Consider the following 9561-nt stretch of genomic DNA (forward strand, 5'->3'; position numbering starts at 1 on the left):
CGAATGAGTCGACCACTAAGTGTACGTGACCAAATGCTCATGCAAATGCAAAAGAAAAAGAAAAAGAACACACAAAAGCAATAAAAATTCAAATAAAGAAAAATAAACAATAAACAATTTTAAATAGACTTGAAATTAAATTATACTTCCCCGGCAACGGCGCCAAAAACTTGTTGCGACTCTGATTGTTGCACTCCCAAGAGCAGGTTGTCCACCAGTAGTATAATTCGGTGAGTCCGATATCGTATCCACAGGGAAGCTAAGGTAATTACAAGTCCACTACAATGTCTTTTTGTTTCTTTTTAATTTTAATTGTTTGAATCTTTAATGGGTAAATTTTAATTGTTCAAATTTTAATTTTAACGAACAATATTGAAATCCACTTAATAAAATGGTTCCAATATATTAAATAATCATATTTATATTATGTTATAAATTATTATCTCATAAATATATAATATATACCAAAACTTATAAATGTGGTCAAGTATTTATTGTGTTATATATATATATATATATATATATATATATATATATATATATATATATATATATATATATATATATACATTAAATCAAGGTTCCCACTTTAAATGGTTGGTAAAACCAAACTAACATTTAATGGTACCAAGAAAATATTATTATGATATATTTATATATAGTAAATCAAGGAATCCAAGTTAAATGGTTTGTAAAACCAAATTAACATTTAAATGGTTCCAAGAATTTAATATTATAATATATTTATATATAATAAATCAAGACATCCACTTTAAATGGTTGGTAATACCAAACTAACATTTAAATGGCTCCAAAAATTTAGTGTAACATATAGCAACAATAAATCAAAACTCTCACTTATAAGTAGGGTATAAAAATGCTTAAAGAAATAAATATAACATAAACAATAAATAATGATTAAATAATATAAAACATAGAATCTTAATTTTTAATAACCTTATTATCATGCCAAGAGTTTCACCTTATCATCTCAACTTTAGGAAGTTAGCTATTCATTATTCAAAGTGTAAAATTTTGAATATGAAATTAACATGCTAGTTATATTTAAATGAAGAAATAAAGGAAAATATAGAGAGAAATATTATGAACTCAAAGGTTTGTTCATAGAATGAGGGATATCTCAATACATTACAATGCACCCCTATTTATAGCCAAATTAGGGGAGACAACCACAAATAAGATATTATTTTTTTACACAAAATTCTTCATTGGTGTTCCAAGATATTATATTATATTACACACCACTTTTGAAAATCTTCTTATCCGAATTTGCTTCTTCACATAAAAAGAAACATGTGGATAATTGAGTTGTCTAGTTGTAGTATTTTTTTCAAACCATTTGACCAAGTAATTTGAGAGACATGATCAAAATACTAGAGCATGGTAAAAATGCCACTCTTTTGGTAACTTTATTTGTTGCTTAATTTGATCCCACTTGTGAGAAGATTTTTATCTCATGCTTGCCATCAATATTGTAGCTATTAACATCAACTTTCTACAGGTCCAAGAATCATCTTAATCTCATTTGAAACTCCAAGTTTATTCTTGTTTTATTGAACGTGTAAAAAATAGTAAAAACTTGTAATCACACAACAACTTATATTTTATACAATTTATTATAAAACATATAATATTTAAACATTTAATAAAACAAAAACTATATATTTATATTACAAAACATTTAATTAATGTACAATTTTTATGTTTATCACTCTCCTGCAACATTCACGCCTAGTGAGTTTAAAGGCTCAACACACTTGAACCATGATAACAAATATATATACATAGCACACAACAGTGAAAAAAAAATATGATAATCAACATACATTGCATGAAATTAAAAGTATAAACGTAAACATGTCGTACAAAATCATAACGTGTAAAAACATGCCTTAACATTTCATCATATACGTATACATTTTTCCTTTAATTGAATTCAGTTCATTAGTTATGACTTTCGTATCAGCTCTATTCGATGGATCCATTTAATATAACCGCGGTATCCAGCGGCGGGGACATCATCGATAGTATTACCCGTCCACTGAGCCTTGGACAGAACTCATAATATCTCATATAACCGAATTAGTCACAACCAACTCTCATCCTTCAAAACGTGTCATCATATTCATCACTTAATAAAAACATGCATATACGTAAATTTTCCTTAAAACCAAGCACGCACTCTATTCTTCATAATTACGTAAAAACAATATACATGATGCATGAACATTTAAAAACATGATAAATTTGTGCTCAAGGTGCTGTCAGGACTAAAACTCGCCCCGGGTTAAAAATGACTATTTTGCCCCTAGAAACCCAAAATGACTGTTTTACCCTTGGACATCTAAATTCCGACCCGAAGTTTACAAAACTACCTTAAGCCTCCCAAAACATATTTATAAGCATTCCTTAGGCGTAAACTCAAGTCTGTTTCCAAATCATATATTCGTTTTAAAACTTGGACGGGGTCCCGGGTTTAACTGAAATCAACCCGAAACTAACCTATCTTTCCAAACTCGAACAATGAATTAATTCTACTAGACCAGCCCCTATACCAAGATTTCCACATCACTTATGACGCCCAAAAACCTAGCCAAAAGTTGCTGGAAAAAAATTTGCGCGTGAAGCTCCAACCCTAGTGTACCAAACTTGGGTTATTCAATCCTAGACTCTACCGACTTGGAACAGTATAGAAGGAGGCCACCTAGGACCAAGACCATCTCGAGGACTTACTCCTGGACCAACCCAATCCAAACCATCAGTCCCAAGTGTGTGCACCGCTCGAATCCCCAAGAGCATGCATGGCCGTACCCTACTCGGGATACAATTGACCCTAACAAGATACGACTCCTTCCTAGCCGAGTCCAGTTAGTTATGGACCTCCCTTAGCCTTGGTTGGACCCTCCTAGATCAAAACTCAGCATGGTGTAGTCCTCCCACAGTCGAGCCTCCCCTATTCTCCACAAGCAAGGTTCGAACTCTAGTCACCTAGGATAAAGAACATCGGCCTTCACCCAAAAACTGAGCACACTCTAGACTCTCATCATCATGACACCTTAAACGCAGCACACTCGACCCGTCTGGACCAGAAATCGGCAGCCCCATGCAACAAAAAAGAAAAACGTGAGAATCATGCAAAGGAGATCAAGTTTCATGACAAACGTTTTACATAAACGTATACACAAGCAAGATCGAAGGATGTACATGCAAATACATATATTTCAGCATATTTATGGCATGAATGATGAGAAAACGAGATACAAGTGTGCCTTGATTTGTAGATGCTCAAAAACTCGAAGGAACGCGTGTCGGGGAAGCACCGGAAGAGCGAGGAGGTAACTTGATTGAAAGAAAAATGGAGGAAAAACAGATGGGGGCTGGTGGCTGCTGAATTCTTACGTGAAGTGCTACTGATGGAGAGGGGAGTGGCGGATAAATTGATATAAGTAGGGTTAGGGTTTGATTAAGGGTAGTTTAGGTTAATTAAAATGCAGTATTGGGCCTTATAAAATAATTAAAGGAGTTTAGAAAAAGGTTTTAGGCTCATTAAGAAATAAAAAAATTCCAACAAGCCCAAAAATACTCTCGAAAAATATTTCGTTTTGGTACTTTTTTGAAAATATCGTCTGAGCCCTCAAAAGTCCTCAGAATCGTTAAAATTTGTGTACCAATTAAAAAAAAGACTCGGTGAGTAAAAATACCCACCAAGGCCAATTTTTGGAAAACGCCTTTAAAAACACCCCGTAATAATTAATTAAAATTTATCATTCCTTAAAAATATTTTTCCTGATAAATCCCCGATCATCGTTTCTCGTTCGAGCGCGAAATGCATATGGAAACCCTAATGCATGAAAATTTAAAATAATCGTGAAATGAATCATATCATGAAATAATTATGCATTAAATGCATAAAGTCAATAAACAGATGATTTAAATAAAATCCTAGATTGCATGCATTCAGGTTACATAAATTTGAATATCCTGGACCTTACAAGGAAGAGTCCTAGTTTTAATTAGTAGGGGAAGGGCGAGAGTTATAAGAGTTATTGGGTAGGGCTAGGGACTTTTATTTGAATTAAAACTCCTATTGTAGGCTTAGGCTCATTTACCTAGTATATTTGGCTCATTAAGCCCATTAATTAATTTTTAACATATTTTGTTTAGAAAAGGTTGCGAAAATATTAGCCGAGTTCTCGAAAAGTTCATATTTTAGTAAAAAAATCGAATAGTGGTTAAAAATACGTGAAATATTAGCCGAGTTCTCGAAAAGTTCATATTTTATTCAAAAATCGAATAGTGGTTAAAAATACGTCTCACGTATAAAAACACTTCAAAACTCCCCAATTCGAAATTTACATTTAAATACACTACACATTTAAACAATTAAAAATAATTATTTAATAAAAATATTTTCCTTTATATGGTATCCGGTCTCCGTTCCTCGATCTCATCTTGAATATATTTTTAAATATAGTTTTATGCATTCCAATAAAATCTCTATTGTTTTACAAGTAATCATGCATATCATAATTAATTCATGCCATTAAAACTATTTAATTAGTCATTTTCCATTTTCCATGTATTTGCATGCAGTTGGATTACGTTATCATGTTTTAGACCTTACAAATCCAAAATTGAACCAAATAAACTTTTGGGAATCAAGGCAATTTTCTTGCTAGAATTACATTCTGAATGAACTTGACAATACATTATACAATGCGTATTTTTAAGTGAAAAGTGCAAAAGAGTTTTTGGATATGCTTGAAAAGAAGTATAAAACAGAAGATGTCATTCTTATTCATTGTTGGATGTTTCTTGGATTTCAAGATGGTAGACTCCAAATCTGTAGTGATTCAAGTGCAAGAAATACAAGTACTATTGGACAGATTAATGCGAAGGGAATGAGCACAAGCTATTCTTTTCAAGTTGCTGCATTGATTGAAAAACTCTCTTATTTTTGGAAAGATTTCAAAAACTACTTCCAAGTACAAGAGAAAAGAAACAGGACTCGAGGGTCAGATTGTTCATATAGGGATTGAAAAAGACAACCGTGATACGAAGATAAAAACCAGTAAGATGTTTGCAAAGTAAACATGGTGGAACCAATAAAAAAGAAAAAAAGGTCCATGGATGGGCAGCAGCAGCAACAACAACAACAACAACAACAACAACAACAACAACAACAACAAAAGAATAAGAAAAAGTTAAAAAGAAACTGTTATAACTATGGGAAGCTAAACCTCATGGAAAGAGCCTGCAGGCATCCGAAGAAAAGTAAAGAGCAAGCAAACATAGTTCAATAAAAGGTCAATATACCTTTTGATTATTCGGAATTTGATTTAACCACAGTGGTTTTTGAGACAAACCCTGTGGAAAACCCAAATGAGTGACAGGTTGATATGGTTACTACCCACCTATTAGGATCGATTAGGATCGACTGGGTGAGTGAAAGTGTTTAGAAGAAGGGTTGAATAAATACTTTACGATTCTCGAATCTTTTTGATGGAGTGAATCAGTTTAGTGATAAGCTGAATTCGATAATCTTGTTGTCGATGTCAATCAGTTAACTTAAAGTGTGAAAACAAACTGAAAGACTGATTGAATACTTGAAAAATAAGGACACAAAGATTCATGGATGTTCGGAGATTTCAAATGTTCTTACGCCACCCCTTCTATATCAAGGATAGAATTTTCATGAAAAGACTTTGATTACTTATAGTAGCATTAATAACCCACTTCAGTTTGGTCTAAAACACTGCCAAACTGAAAGTCTTAGTATCTTTACATTTTTATCAATATGCAACTGATAAATTTTTCCAAGCACAACTGATTTAAAAATATCGAATAGAGTAGCAATAAGTTCTTGTGCTAGTGCTCGAAATATAGCTTGAAAGCTATGAATTTATCTGATAAAGCGTGAGCGTTTTGTAACTGAGAATGATTTGCTTTTTCTTATTTTTTCTAACTCGATAATTATTTATTTTCATTATTGCTCTATTACTCTTTTCTCAGCAGATCTTCCCGGATATTTATAGGCTTTGCTTCAACGGTAATATTGAATGTGTTTAAATGTCATATATCTGTTGATTTGTCATGTAATGCCCGGGATTTTATTTATTGTAATTGAGATTAATCTGAAATGATTTATGAATTAATTGATGTAATTATAAACGGAAAGTATTAGACCGGGAAAGACGAGAAAAGACGCAAAAGATGTGCGAGGGTAATGCATTCGCGCACATGTACGACTTGATGCGTGAGCATGCGCGGAACGGGAAGGAGTCCCCGCGCATATGCGCGGAGTGAGGGCGCGCATATGCGCGAGGTGTCCAACAAAAATTCCAGAGAATAAGGTGAACATGCGCGGAAGACGAACGCGCATATGCGCGAGAAGCCAAGTGACATGTCCAGAGAACCCCGCGCATATGCGCCGAGGGAAGGCGCGCATATGCGCGAGAGCTACCGAGATGCATGCGCTGAGACTTTGTGTCTCGCGCATATGTGCCGATGGTGGTCGTGCATGTGCGCGAGACGTGTATTACAAAGAACAAGCCACGTTTTCTATACATGCAACGTGTGTATATATATATATATATATATGACTTAAAAATTAAAGAGGAAGAGAAACGAGCTGCCGAGGAAAGCTCAAGTTCTGATTTATGATCTATCATCTGAGTTGAAATCCGAGTACAGTACCATGTTCCTATCGACGACAACTCCAACAGGACGTAAGTTTTGTTGTGTTTTGATATCGTTTGAAATTATAATATTGTCAGAATTGAATATGAATCATATATGGTGTTTCTGATATAGTAGACATCGTATATTTGAAGTCAGATTGAATAACAGACTGTGTATGTGATTGTTATGATTTTCAGAACCGATATAATCGAGATTATACAGATTTGAGATTACTGTCTGTTATTGTTGAGATTATGACTTGTACCGATAGTGATTATGAGTTCGGTTATTATATCTGTGATGTTGAGATTGACGGGGTTATCGAGACTCTATTGTTATGCTGTCAAAACATCAGTACATTGATATTGATCAGATTCAGTATTGATTGAGATTGTATTGTTGTATCATTGACATTGATAAGATTATGTCTTGATTTGAGTATTGATCGGAACAAGTTCTAAATTGAATGTATATTGATATTGTGCCTCTTCAATATTGTCATTTCCAGATTGGGTATGGAAAGATTTGAAATAGAAATTTCAACTTCGTCAAACAGAGAAGATAAAGGTATAAATTGATGTTGATGTGGGATTGCACAACTCGAGTTTGATTTAACATGATTCTCCCAAAATTACATACTTTATTTTATTGCATTATTATTTGCAATTGAATGATATTGATATCTTTGATCTATTGATTTTGTATTGAGTCATAAGCGGATATGCCTAGTCGTAAATGAGTAATCTTGTGACAGTAGTGCCGGATAGTGATGGAATCGTCACTGGCACATTGCATATTGTCACAGGATAGGATATTGGTGAAAATGCCAAAGTCTGTGACGGATAGGTCAAGACACCGGATGTTTGGTCATATCTAAGTGGATAAAATTGGAGTTTCTTCTATTAATGATGTTCGATATGGAAAGGGCCAAAGTCCGTGAATAAGAACATACAATCACCCCGACCGAGAGTGTAGGTGGGTGTATGTTCTTACTACGATCAGGATCCCTAGATTAGAACGAGTCGAGTCAGAGTCCATGAGTCACTGAATGTGATTCAGAGTTTATGTTGATTCATGTGTCGGATTTGATACATGTTATATTTAAAGTTTATATTGATTCATGTTTCTGATTTTGATACATGTTATGAATGTTTATTTCATGATTTTATAAATGTTTATATGAAATGCATGTATACATGATTTATAATGGGAATGTAATTCTCACTGGAGCTATCCGGCTAATGTCTTGTTTGTATGTGTGCTTGACAACAGGTGGGACATGATCAGGATCAGGAAGAGGATGAGAGATTATAGTTAGCGTGGAGATCCGGGCCCAGAAGCAGAGTAGGATTCAGCATTTGATATATAGATGCTGAACCTAGTTGAGATAGATACATGTAGTACATGTGTTGTACTTGTATACTGACATGTATATTAGATAGATTACATTACAATTCCGCATTTATAATTTAAAAAGAAAATTTTTAGTCCCACTTTTTCTTAATTGTTATTTGACGTTAATAATGATTAAAACATGAATTAGCGTTTGGGTCCCCACAACAGGTGGTATCAGAGCAATAGGTCCAAAACTGTAGGTTTTTGAGACTGAGATAGAAACTAGTGAGCGGGGTAGAATGAATTCTCTTTCCTTGCATGTGAATGCTAGCATGTAATTTATTATAATGTCGAATTACATTGTATATGCTAATATTGCAGTATGTTTTTACTGTTTTCGAAACTACATGTTACCTGAATATCTGAGTTGATTTGGTAATGTGTATTATTTGGAAATGAATTAGAACCCATTCTTGGTCATAGGTAAGCTGATCAGAAAGGGACTGAGACGGATTTATCTCATGTGATTGCTAACTCTTGTGGTAACCAGATATACCTCCTCGAAGAATTCCAGAACGAGGTAGTACTTCGACTAATCAGATGATGTGTCAGAAACTCTGATGGAAACACAGTTAAAGAGGTTTCAGTCGTTTCAATCGCCGATTCTGAAGGGTACTGAGACGCCAGTTGATTGTGAGAATTGGTTAGATGATATAAAAAAGCTATTTGAATTTCTTGGTTTCACAGATGATTTTAGAGTTAAAATGATTGGGCACCAGTTACGGGAAGTCGCAAGGAGTTGGTGGCTGGTAACCAAAGAAGCCTTAGAAAAACGAGGTCCAGTGATTACGTGGAAAATTTTTAAAGTTGAATTTTATCAAAGATTCTTCTCCGTATCATACAGACAGCATAAAGGTGCAGAGTTTGCAAATCTGAGACAAGGACAGTTGAATGTTGATGAGTATTTGGCCTAGTTCTTTACTTTGATATGTTTTACCCCTCACGTGGCTAGGAACGATGAAGCTGTATTTGATCAGTTCATCCAGGGATTGAATCCGGAGATACGTACATTGGTAAATGTGAAACGACCGAATAACCTTGCTGATATCCTGAACAGAGCTAAAAGAGCAGAAACAGTTCTGATGAGACAAAAGGAAGCTTCGTATGTTCTTCCCACACCGAGAACACAGCAACTGCTTCCTTGAATCGAGATTGGTAGCAGCAGTAGTGGAAAGAAAGAACAGTTGAAAGCTCGAAAGAAACAGTTCAAGAAGTTAGGGAGCAGTTCATCTAGCTCCAGTGGTTCTAGCCCGAGTTATACCGGAATGTATTGTAGAACCTGTGGAGGAAGACATTCCACAGAGCAATGCCGAGGAGTATTTGGTCGTTGCAACGTCTGTCATCAGCCAGGACACTTTGCTAGAGTATATCCACTGAGAGCTTCCCGACGATCTCAGGCAGCAGAACCATCTGGATCAATGGTACCGTCTGATAGACAATCACCGGTTGTTCACTCTTTCCAAC

The sequence above is a fragment of the Primulina eburnea genome, unplaced genomic scaffold (assembly GCF_022965805.1).
Source record: "Primulina eburnea isolate SZY01 unplaced genomic scaffold, ASM2296580v1 ctg128_ERROPOS2300000, whole genome shotgun sequence".
Lineage (NCBI taxonomy): Eukaryota > Viridiplantae > Streptophyta > Magnoliopsida > Lamiales > Gesneriaceae > Primulina > Primulina eburnea.